We start from the raw sequence: 12943 nt of genomic DNA, 5'->3' as shown, positions 1-12943 counted from the left end.
TGCTGCAAAATCACATGTATCAAAAAGAAAAAAATAACAGAAAAAATGCAACATTCCTTTTTTAAAAAAATGTATCTATTTTATTTATATGAGTACACTGTAGCTGTCTTCAGAAGAGGGCTTCAGATCCCATTACAGATGGTTGTGAGCCACCATGCAGTTGCTGGGAATTGAACTCAGGGCTTCTGGAAGAGCAGTCAGTACTCTTAACCCCTGAGCCATCACTTCAGCCCACAATTTCCCATTTTAAAAGATCATTTTTTTATTTTATGTCTGGGTACCACATGCACACCTGGTACCCATAGAGACCAAGAAAAGGCATCAGATCCCTTGGAACTGAAGTTATAGACAGTTGGAAGTTTCCGTGTGGGTGCTAGGAATCGAACCTGGGTTCTCTGAAAGAGCAGCCATTGCTGCAGCCCATGATATTGCCTTTAACACACATGTTTTAAAGGGAAATTCTGTTTATACTTTTACTCCAGAAATTGTCTTGCTAGCTCAAATACCAGGGACGACTTAAAGCTGTACTTACTTCAGTTTCTTCTTGTTATAATATGATCCTAAGACTTAATGTACACTGAAAACTGTATATTATGGGGGCTAGAGAGATGACTCAGTGTTTAAAAGCACTTGATCTTGCAAGGACCCAGGTTCAATTCTCATCACCCACACGATGGCTCTCAGCCATCCATAACTCCAGTTCTAGGGTATCTGATGTCCTAGTCTTACCTCCATGGGCACCAGGCATGCATGTGGTATACAGACATACATGCAAGCAAAACACTCCTACACATAAATTAAAATAAAAAAATCTTGAGCTGGGCATGGTGATGTGTGCCTTTAATCCCAGCACCCAGGAGGCAGAGGCAGGTGGATCTCTGAGTTTGAGGCCAGCCTGGTCTACAGAGTGAGTTCCAGGACAGCCAAAGCTACACACAGAGAAAAAAAAAAGAAAGAAAGAAAGAAAGAAAGAAAGAAAGAAAGAAAGAAAGAAAGAAAGGAAGAAAGAAAGAAAGAAAAGAAGAAAAGAAAGAAAGAAACCAAATAAATCTTCCTTTTAAGAAAGAGACCTGAGGAAGCAAGAGTCACTAAAAATGTGTATTATAATTTATGAAATGCACATCTGAGCCACTATTTTAAAACTCAGTTAGCAATTATTCAATACTACATAACAGGCTCTGTCAACAGAGTACTTACAAGCACAAGTGCCTGAGCTCCTTCACCAGAACTCACTAGTAAATGCCTGGCAGAGTAACATACAGTTGTCATTCCAATAATCCGCAAGTGAAGTGCCTGATTCTTCCCGGTATCTAAGCCCAAGGTGACTCCAACTAAACATTCCTCCTTGGATTAAAAAAATGTCAAGCAGTAGCAAATGGGAGAGAGGAGATGATCCTGCTGACATGAGGGTCCGTGATTGTAATCCCAGCACCAGGAAGGCAGAGACAGGAGATCCCTGCGGCTTCCTGGCCATCCAGGCTAACCTAATCAATGAGCCTGAGGTTTAGTGAGAGACCCTATCTCCAACAAGAAAGTGGAGGGTAACTGAGGAAGATACCCAACCTCTGACCTCCACATGCCAAATACACACACACACACATACACACAAGTACATACATGCAAACAAACAAACAAACAAACAAAAAAACAAAAACAAAAAACCAATGACTATTTTATATGTACAATTTTAACTGGTTGAAAATGCATGTGTGATGGCTATTTTGGTTGTCAACTTGACTGTATCTGGAATTAACTAAAGCCCCCAAAATGTCTGAATACACCTGCAAGAATTTTTTGCTTAATTTGAAGTGGGAAGATCTACTTCTAAATGCTGATCTTTGAGGTGGAAAGACGCACGTTTAATCCAGATCTTTTGCAGTTGGAAATCTCACCTGTAACCTGGGCCACACTTTCTGCTGGAAGCCTATATAAAGGACACGGAAGAAGGAAGCCTCACTCTTTGCCCGCTTGCTCTCACCTTCCTAGCATGACCATTCCTTCACTGGCATTAGAGCCTACTTCTTTGGCATTCTAGCCCAGCTGAGACATCTAGTCTTGTAGTCTGAACAATTACTGGATTGTTGGACCTTCCACTCACAGGCAGCCATTGTTGGATTAGCTGGACCATACATAGCCTGTAAGTCTTTCTAATGAATCCCCTTTCAATATATAGAAAGAGTCATTCTATAAGTTCTGTTACTCTAGCGAACCCTCACTAACTAATACAGCATGTTAATAAAATTTGCCATGGACAAAATAACAGTCCCCACAATGTCCACAATGAATCCTAAGAAACTGAGAACGTTGCATTGTATGAGAGCTTCAATGCTGTGAATAGAACCAAAGTTGCTCATTAGACGATCATAAAGGAGATTGTCCTACCCCACCCTGGAGGTCCAGTGTGGTACTAGGATCCTCTAAACATGGCAGGGAAGATGGGAGAGTCAGCATCAGAGAGAGAAAAATCTGATGGTGCTACATAGCTGACTTTCAAGATGGATGAAGGGATCATCAGTCAAAGAATTCAATCCCATAAACCCCAAATCCAATGATTTCAGTTAGAGCCTGCAGAAGGAACACAGCCTCCCCAACACTTTGTTTTTAGTCCAGTGAGATTCATTTTGGACTTCAGAGCTAAGAATCTAAATCATCTACAGAACCTAACATGGAAAATTTTGTGTTACTCTGTGTTCTTAAATATAAAGACATGTGACAGCAATACAAAACCAGATCAGTATTTTGTCACACATAAAAACTGATCCAGTATAATCCATAACCAGAACACGGGATCTGAACCAAGCTTCAAGTTCTGCACTAAGACTCTACACACTTGATAACTTCAAGTCTAGAAACTCAAACTCTGTGATAGTTAAGTTGTACACAGAGAGAGAGAAAGAGAGTGAGAGACAGAGAGAGAGAAAGAGAGGGAACAAGCATATTTTTTGAGACAGGGTCTTTTTCTGAACCTGGAGCTCACTGATTGGCTAGGCTGGCTAGCCAGAAAGCTAGCCAGGGAAACTCCTGCCTCCACCTCCCCTGAGCTAGGGTCCCAGGCTTCTTACATGGATTCTGGAGATTCACACGCAGGTCCTCATGCCTATGTAGCAGGCACTTTACTAACTAAACCAACTCCCCAAGCCCAAGCTGGAGAGAATTTCCTCTAAGACATTCCAAAAATTTAAATCTGAGCCCAATACATCTATTCCTCGAGTAGGCTGTTGCAGAGAGATCAGAGGTGTATCTAAATTAATTTACAGCCAGTTTCCAAGTGATGAAAACTTGGTTTCTTGACAAAGGATTCTGAGTGCTCTTTCAAATGTTCAGAAAAATAAATATATTTTTTTCTACCAAAATATCCTGGGTTCTAGTTGATAGGTTATTTTGAGAAGACACTTATGTGGTTAAATAAAAACTCAATAAAACACCTGCCCTTGCTAGGTATAGTGGACACATCTTCAATACCAGCACTCAAGAGTCAGACAAAAGTAGATATCTGTGAGTTTGAGGCCAGCCTGGTCTACAAAGTGAGTTCTAGAGTTCCAGGCCAGCCAGGGCTACATAGTGAGATCCTGTGAAAGAGCAAACAAACAAAGAAACAAAAATCCCAACTGAGAAGGATTCCTCATTGTTTTAGAAATAAAATATCAGTTACAAATAACTATTCATTTAATGTCTCAGAGCAATGTTTCTCAACTCACAGGTCTCCGGTTTATGGCTTTGTGGGTCCAACAACCTTTTCAGAGGGGCTGCCTAAGACATCAGAAAGCATAGATATTTACATTACAATTCATAAGTAGCAAAATCATGGTTATGAAGTAGCAATGAAAAAATGTTATGGTTGGGGGTCACCACAACCTAAGGAGCTGCACTGAAGGGTCACAGCGTTAGAACAGTTGAAAACCACTGTCCTAGAGGAATGTTCAAAGTTCAGAAATCAAAGATTTAAAAATTAGCCAAAATTATATTCTTAATCGATTCTCTTTTTATTATCAGAACAAGAGGCAGCAAAAGATACTTTTCCCAGTTGAAACTCTCCATCCAATAACCCTATTATAGTCCTCATAAAGCTCCCTTCTCAAACTGGAAGCCTTTGGATGGCTAGCCCAGCTTCCATTATCTTCCACTGAAATGCCATATTTTGGATTTCAAGTACCACCTAGTGGCCAGTTCCTTTTCCTAGTTGTCCAGACATCCAGGGTTTCAAAATTGTATGATAAATCCACAGAAATAAATTAAGTCAATTATTCTGCCTGGTCCATAGACACTTAGAGACCTCTGCCTCAAAGAATGTACCAACAGGGGCCGGAGAGATGACTCAGCAATTAAGAACACTTACTATTCTTGCAGAGAATCCAAGTTTGGTTCCCTGCCCTTACAGTTCATAACCACCTGTAACTCTAGTTTCAAGGAATCTAACACTATTCTAGCCTCCATAGGAGGAGGCTGAGACAGGAGAACCCAGGGGGCTCACAGACCAGAAAGTCTAGCTATTCAGGAAGTGAAATGAAAGCAGAGACTATAACTGGTTTTATCTGTTATGAAAAACTCTCAAATTATTTACTGTCTTAGTCAGGGTTTCTATTCCTGCACAAACATCAAGACCAAGAAGCAAGTTGGGGAGGAAAGGGTTATTCAGCTTACACTTCCACAGTGCTGTTAATCACCAAAGGAAGTCAGGACTGGAACTCAAGCAGGTCAGGAATGAGAACTGATGCAGAGGCCATGAAGGGATGTTCCTTACTGGCTTGCTTCCCCTGGCTTGCTCAGCTTGCTTTCTTATAGAACCCAAGACTCCCAGCCCAGGGATGGCACCACCCACAAGGGGCCCTCCCTGCTTGATCACTAATTGAGAAAATGCCTTACAGTTGGATCTCATGGAGGCGTTTCCTCAACTGAAGCTCCTCTCTCCATGATAACTCCAGCTTGTGTCAAGCTGACACACAAAACCAGCCAGTACATTTACATACACAATGATACCTCACAAAATACCAACTACAACCTGAGTCTAATCCTCACCAAGCATGTGTGGTGTTGAAAGAAAGTGCCACATTTGCTGGTCCTGGAATGGACCTGTTTGAATAAATCAAGCTGTAAAACACTCTTTGAAGCAATTATGGATGTTTGAAAGTGAACCAACATAGGAATGTCATTAAGAAATGTATGTTGCTCTATATGGCAGTTGGCAGGACAGTACCCTCCCGACATACTACAGGCTAGCAAATCAACAGCTCAGTTCCAGGAATGGGGTTTCTCTTTTGGAGTTGTTGGCTAATGAGGCCCAGAAAACCCCAAATACTACAGATAATTGTCAAGGCTAGAATTTGGCAGAAAGACCCTATTGATGAAGATCATAAATAAGTTATAGAACATGGAGAATTAAGTGAGTACTGGCCTTGAAGCTTCTTCCCTATTGGATAACTTTCACAGTGCTGATAGGCGCTACCAGAGAGGAAAAGTCATCATTAATCTTACCCAGCTACGAACCCTGTGAGCTACAACAATGACTGGCTGGTAACATATGTCCACTGGTTCAGCAGTGGCAATGTTGTGGGAATAACCAAAGATCTTCTGATGGATTTAAGGTCTGCCTCACAATGAAGCCTATATCTGGCACCATTATTGGAACCAAGAATCTATAGCAAGACAGGTGTAGAGCCATGGGCTGTAGAGGAGACCCTACTACAATTACTCTGCTAAATGAGCATAGTATCAAACTGATTCCCAATGACTTATTGCTAGACCCAGAGACTAGTGCATCTCTCCACCTTCATCAGAAAAGCTTCTTGCACTAAATGGAGATTAACACAGAGAGCCACAACTGCTCAATATGCAGAAAATAAGAGAGTGGGATTTCTTGGCACTAAATGGAACACCTGTGTTATACCATCGCCTCTCAAAACTCAGAGTCATCTCAGAAGAGGAGGCAGGAAAAAGAAGTGTTAGAGCCAGAGCAGAAGAAAATACAATGTTAGAAGCAGAAGAGACACAATGTTTCCAGATACAGCTGGGCAGCTGTATATGTAAACTCATAGAGCTTGGAACTCAAGAATTCACAGTGTGGAGAAGAGAGGCAGGCATGATGCTCTGCCCCTTGCTCGGGAGCCGCTTCAGGAGGGAAAGTCAGTTTTCTTTAAGGGTGTGATTCCTAGCAAGATGGGCATACTACAGGGCAGGACTCACACTCAAGAGTGTTTGGGTGGCATAGATGAAATTGGTTTTGTTTTTAAATATGTGAGGGGCTTAAGAGCTGGCTCAGTGTTTAAGAGCACTTGTTGTTCTTGCAGAGGACCTGGGTTTGGTTCCTGGTACCCATAACCATCTGAACCAGAGGATCGGTTGCTGGCTATTGCCCTCTGTGGCACTAGGCATGGATGTAATACACATACATACATTCAGGCTAAGAAAAAGAAAAGGAAAGACAAGGCAAGAAGAGAAAAGAAAAGGAAAGAAGAGAAAAGAAAGGAAAGGAAAGGAAAGGACAACTCAAGTGTGTAAAATAAAATAAATCAATTTTTAATTCAAAACAACCAATATGTTTTAAAAGTTAAAAGTAGGGCTGGAGAGATGGCCCAGCAGTTAAGAGCACGGTCTGCTCTTCCAGGGGTCTTGAGTTCAGTTCCCAGCAACCACATGATGGCTTACAACCATGAAACTGGGATCTGATGCCCTCTTCTAGCATATAGATGTACATGTAGATAGAGCACTCACATAAAATAAATAAATAAATCTTTGGGGAAAAAGTTAAAAATAAATTTAAAAAAAATTTTTCAGCACACAAAGTTGGATAGATAAAGAAGTGAGGCAAAGCCAGGAGACATTCCAGGGTGGGTATCTTTAAGATACATTGTATGACATTCTCCCATAATTATAAACATTGTTTGTACATATATGAGATTGTCAAATAATAAAATTGATCAATGAAAGTGGGATAAAAGTAACTAGTTATAAGATATTAAAACTTCCCCCCGCCGGGCGGTGGTGGTGCACGCCTTTAATCCCAGCACTTGGGAGGCAGAGGCGGGCGGATTTCTGAGTTCGAGGCCAGCCTGGTCTATAGAGTGAGTTTCAGGACAGCCAGGGCCATACAGAGAAACCCTGTCTCGAAAAACTAAAAAAAAAAAAAAAAAAAAAAAAAAAAAACAACTTCCCCCACATGTCCTATGTATATGAATGAGATATTTAAATCCCTCATTAGCTGCAGCACTTGGGGGAGTGGGTCCTACACCAACCAGGGGTAGCACAATAGAGATGGCCCTGGTGGCATGAAGGAGGGAGAGATGCCCTCTGCACCCCTCCCCTGCCCTGTTGTCCCTCACTGCCTGCAGCACTCAGGAGGGTTGGCCCACACCTTGCTTGGGCAGCACAGTTAGAGCTGGCCTTGCTGTTGTGGGGATGGGTGAGCCTGTCATGAAAGCAAGAGAGTTGGCCCTGCCCCTTGCCAGCTGTGACATTGGATGAGCCAGCTGGGGCAGTGTTGAAGAGCTGGCCCTGGTGGTGTGCCTGCAGGAGAGCTGGCAGGCTGACCACCTCAGCTACTACCCGGATCCAGGGCTTTGAACTGTTAGAACACAAGATCTAAAGCTGCAGGACCTCCAAGACACAGAGCAACAATGGGATAACCAAGAGGAGTCCTGGTGAGGATCCAGTACTGATGTGTAGCAGAAGCCAGGGGCCTTAGACCAGACCAATGAATCGTTGCAATGAACATTTGCAAATAAAGGGTATACTCTGGGACACACTGTGACACACTACAGCTTCAAGGACTGTTGTTGTCTAGTTTGGTTTAGTTTTGGGTTGCTTTTTGGTTTTTGTTTTTTTAATTTTCTTTTTTTGGGGGGGAAGTTGCAAGGGCAGAGGGCAGATATGAAGGGACAGGGAGACGAATGGGATTGGGGTGCAAGATGTGAAATTCACAAAGAAACAATAAAAAGTGTTTAAAAAATGAAAGAAAAAAGAATTATTCTGATACTAACACTCTTATCTATCACAGCTCCATATATGCTTGATTTGGAAATAATTCTTTGGCACCAAACATGAACACAAGCTTCACTGCATATAGTTTACTTAAAGATAAGAATTCATAACTGAGTTAAAACACCGTAGATTAGACTTAACAATAAAAAGAGTAGACACTAGCAAATATTTAAAAAAAAATAGAAAATCTGGAGAAAAACTAGAGAAGAAAGAGGAGCTGGTTGTACAATGTCAGTCTTGGGGCTGGAGAAAGGGCTCAGTTGTTAAGAGGTTGTACTTACTGCTCTTGCAGAAGACACAGCCTCCTATAACTCCAACTCTAGAGGGATCTGAGGCCCTGTGACCTCTGTGGGCAAAGTAAACTTCCAGCTGTGCACAGGCACATGTACATTCACTCCAGCTGTGCACAGGCACATGTACATTCACATGCACACAGGCATGCACACACACATATAAATACAAAATGAGTCAATCTTTAAAAATGATAATGATCATGTCCGTCTTTTTGAAAACAACTATTGAAGAGGCACTTTGGAAAAACCTTCTAGTGAGCTGCCAAGATAGCTCAGTAGGTAAAGGTGCCCCCTGCCAAGCCTGGTGCCCTGAGTTCAAGCCCCAGAATTTACATGGTGGAAGGAGAGAACTGGCTCCTGCCAGCTGCACTCTGACCTCACACAAGCTCCACAATGTTTGTGTGTATACATGTGCGCACACACACACTAAATAAATAAATAATAGGTTTTTTAAAAAAAGAATAATCTTACTAAATTAAATTCTGCTTGCTACTGCTGACAGTGATAACTGTCTGTCTTTAAAAATAAAAACTTTAAAATTTAAACATGGGGCTGGTGGTTAAGAACCGTTTCTCTTTTAGAAACTGTAAGACTTGAACTCACCCCACTATTAATATTACTTCACAGTTATTTCTCTCCCCTCAGATATCTATATGACAAGGAACTCAACCTGTTTTCATAACTCCTATTCATGATCACTCTAACTTCCCAGGTCCCACTAACATCTGCTAATGCCCAAGCCGATGTACTGGCCTCCTCCTAGCCCCTAGTGCTTTTCATTTTTTTCAGGCTGTTTAAAGTCTCATGGACCTCTTTATCAAATTGCAAATTCGTTCCAAGAACAAGTCTCTTTACCCGTTGAACAAGCAGCACAAATAAACCATCTGGGCCTCTTGCTGCCCTCTGCTGGCAGAATTAATCGCTGCAGGTTAAGAAGAACACCATGTAGCAAAAGCTTAAAATACGTTTGTGTAGCAGTTGATACTTTTTCTAACACGATTGTTGCTTCTTTTTGCAGGCGCAAAAGCACCTCAGAAAGCCACAAATCACTGATGATGCATCTTTCTAGGACTTCCGTTACAACCAAAAACTGATAACAGCCCTGCTTCTACTCGCAAACACTTTAATGAGTTTTCCGACTTTATGGGGTAGTAATCATCTTACTGGAATCACGTACAAATCACAGGTCAAGCTATTGTAGAACGAAACCATCAAATAAACGTCGAACTTTAAGATGAAAGCTGGGTAAATACGCCCACTTAAATCCCCACACACTGCATTCAGCCATGTTTTCTTTAATTTTTTTCACTTTGAAGGATAATGTTTCTTCTAATGTCCCAAAACATTTGTCCCTAAGGGAGACACAGCCTAAAATGTTTCTTAAATAGAAATATCTAAAGACTAATCCATGGAAAGGGTCAGATGTTCTAACATCAGAGAGAACTCATGTTTGTATCTTTCCAGAAACTAAATATAGTCCCAGATTACTGTTCCAAAGCCTTCAACCAGGACAGCATCCCTTAGTCTGCCAGACAAGCGAAGCATCTGTAGATAGACAACAAACCCATCAAGAAGGGACATCCCAAGAGGGAGAATAAGCCAGTGACTTGGAGAGACACCAAGGTTTAGCTCATCAAGCTGAGACCTTGAGGAGACAACAAGGACACAATCTGTCTTAGTCACTGTTCTATCACCATGAAGAGACAGCATGACCACAGTAACTATTATAAGGAATGCATTTAACTTGGGGCTTACTTATAGTTTCAGAGATTTAGTCCACTATCATCATGATGGGGAGCGTGGCAGCAGGCAGGCATGGCACTGGAGCTGGGAGCTAGACCATGATCCATGGGGGTGGTGGGTGGGAGAGAAGAGAGAGACAGAGAGAGAATGGGAGAGGGAAGAAAGAGGAGAGAGAGAAAGAGGAGAGAGAGAGAGAGAGAGAGAGAGAGAGAGAGAGATCCTGGGACTGCCAAGGGTTTTTGAAACCTTAAAGCCCACTCCCAATGACACATTTCCACCAACAAGACCAATCCTCTTACTCCTTCTAATCCTTTCAAATACACTCCCTAGTAACTAGGCATTCAAATTTATGAGCCTATGCAAGCCATTTTTTTTTTATTCAAACCACCACAACTACTAGCCCCAAAATGATGCTGTTTATGTTTACTGACTATATTACATATTAATTCCCAGCTTGTCAATGAAGAATCCAAATGCTTTTGATCAGGGGGAATAAAAGGCTTTTCTGTAGTAGAAAACAGTATGATGTTGTTCTGTCATACCAAGGATTATTTTTATCCTTCAGGATCAGCTGTCTGAACAAAAGATAGTACAAATATTTAGTCACATGAATGGAGGGTATTTTTGTTAGACTAATCTAACTGATCAATCCAAATGCTATAATAAAGATTTTGGCACAATTAAGTACTCTTTATAAAGCTCTGGTAGTAGAAATTATAGTTGTATAAAGAAGAAAAAAGGAACATCTGGTCCTCTGATAGCTACTCTTATTCTGCTTTGCTTGACTCTAACATTTAGACTAGCCATGCAGACACTGTATTCAACTCTGCCCTCTATTTTCTCTTTAAAAAATAAGAATTGTGGAGATGTAGGAGGAGCAGAGGTCTCTGTGCTCACAGACATGCACTGGGGGACCTGGAGTGTTAAGCACACAGGTTTGTTCCTTCAAGGAAGGAATACAAAACCTGTCTTCTACCCACACGGCTAGAGCAGATGTGTTCTCTAGCCTGGTGACCATTGTGTAATCGGTGTGGCTGGAGACTTTCTGGAACTGGACCGTACTCATAAACCTGCTTTTCTCAGGCAACCTATAGAACCTATCTTTATGGAAGGTTCCACGTGTTGGTGTCGCTGAGGCCTGCCTGCGCCCCCCCCCCCAACATAGCTGTAGCCATTTTGTTCCATGCCTGCCAGCTATTTCATATTGTTGCTGTAATATGCCTGCCAGTCATTGACACAGAGAAATGACTTGACTCAGAGCAGGGTCATGCTGATCACACTTCCTGTTATGTTCTGTATGAAGTTTTTTAATCCGAAGAAATTCCACAAAGCTTTACGTAGGACTTATCAAATTGAAGGTCAATATGAACTGTTGTGTCTAAAATGACTTGAGTCAGAGTTATCCACCAGGCAGCACTTCCAGCACCTGTGTATGAGCTCATTGTGGGTTGTGCAGTTTTAGCCCTTATCAGCTGACAGAGAAAGATATTATGGGTCATAGCCCCAGGCCCTGGATTCTAAGCTATGGCCCTGATGGATCAGTCTTAGGATGTGCATCCAAGCCATCCCTGTCTATGATCGGTGTTTATGTAGTTTATGGGACGACTCCTGGACACCAACAGATGCAGTCATGTCTGATCTGTATTTACCTTACTTTTTTCCTCAAAGAGATTTAAGTATGTGTTGTCGTGCATGTGGGATTGAGTTAAACATCACAAGAAGAGTTTTCACCCAATTGTGCTGTGCTTACGTCTAAAATTAACCACTAGGGGACAGACTCTCAGTTTGAATCAACCCTTTCTATTGAGTCTTGCACTGAACCACACTGCTTCCCATGAAGGCCACAGAGATCTCTGCAGCCTGGTTGCTCATTAGACTAGGCTGGCTTGCCAATGGAGCCCAGGATCCTCCCATTTCTCCCCTCCCCAGTGCTAGGATTACATGTACATGCCACCCACACTTGGCTGAGGCAGAAACTCAGGTCTCCACATTTGCATAGACTGAGCCATCTCCCAAGCCCAAACTACCCACATTTTTTGAAACACATTTTTTACTGAAAATCATTGACATGTGGTTTTCTCAAATTTGGATACTTGGTAGAAATTTTCTTAAAAATTAACAAAGGTGATTGTCATTTCAAAAAAAAAAAAAAAAGTTGGGGAGTATTTCTTACCAGTGCTCTTACATACACTACAGTGTGTAGTTGATATTATGCCATTAAGGGATAGTGTCAAAGGCTGGAAGGGGGATGGCCCAGGGGTAAGAGCATTTGATGTGCAAGCATGAGTACCTGAGTTCAAATGCCCAGACCCCACATTAAAAAATAAAGTTCTAAGACAGCCAAAGCTACATAGTGAGACATGTCTCAAGACTAAAATCAAAACTAAGAAGCAAAAAACAGATTAGCCATGTAGTAGTGCATGCCTTGGATCCCAGGACTTGGGAGGCAGGGGCAGGTAGATCTCTGTGACTTTAAGATTGTTCTGGTCTACATAGTGAGCTCCAAGAAAGCCAGGGCTATGTAGAAACACCATTTCTAAAAGAATTAAATAAATAAATAAATAAATAAATAAATAATAGTGTCAACGGGGCTGGATAGATAGTTCAGTGGTTAAGAGCATTGATTGCTCTTCCAAAGGTCTCAGGTTCAATTTCCAGAACCTACATTGACTCTCAAAACCATCTATAACTCCAGTTCTGGAAGATCTGATGCTCCTTCTGGCTTCTGTAGGTACCAGGCATACATATGATATACAAATATATGCAGGCACAACACCCATATACATAAAATAAAAAAATTAAAAGAAATTATGTCGATAGAATTTTTAAAAGAGGATGTGATGTTAAGATGGGGCCCAGAGGGAGGTAGAGAGGGTGGTAGTGGGTGGATATGATTAGTATGCACTGGGTAAATATATGAGACTTTCAAAGAA

This window comes from Mastomys coucha, unplaced genomic scaffold, assembly GCF_008632895.1.
Source record: "Mastomys coucha isolate ucsf_1 unplaced genomic scaffold, UCSF_Mcou_1 pScaffold15, whole genome shotgun sequence".
NCBI classification, from domain to species: domain Eukaryota; kingdom Metazoa; phylum Chordata; class Mammalia; order Rodentia; family Muridae; genus Mastomys; species Mastomys coucha.
The sequence above is the reverse complement of the archived record's forward strand: the minus strand, read 5'-3'. Positions refer to the sequence as shown.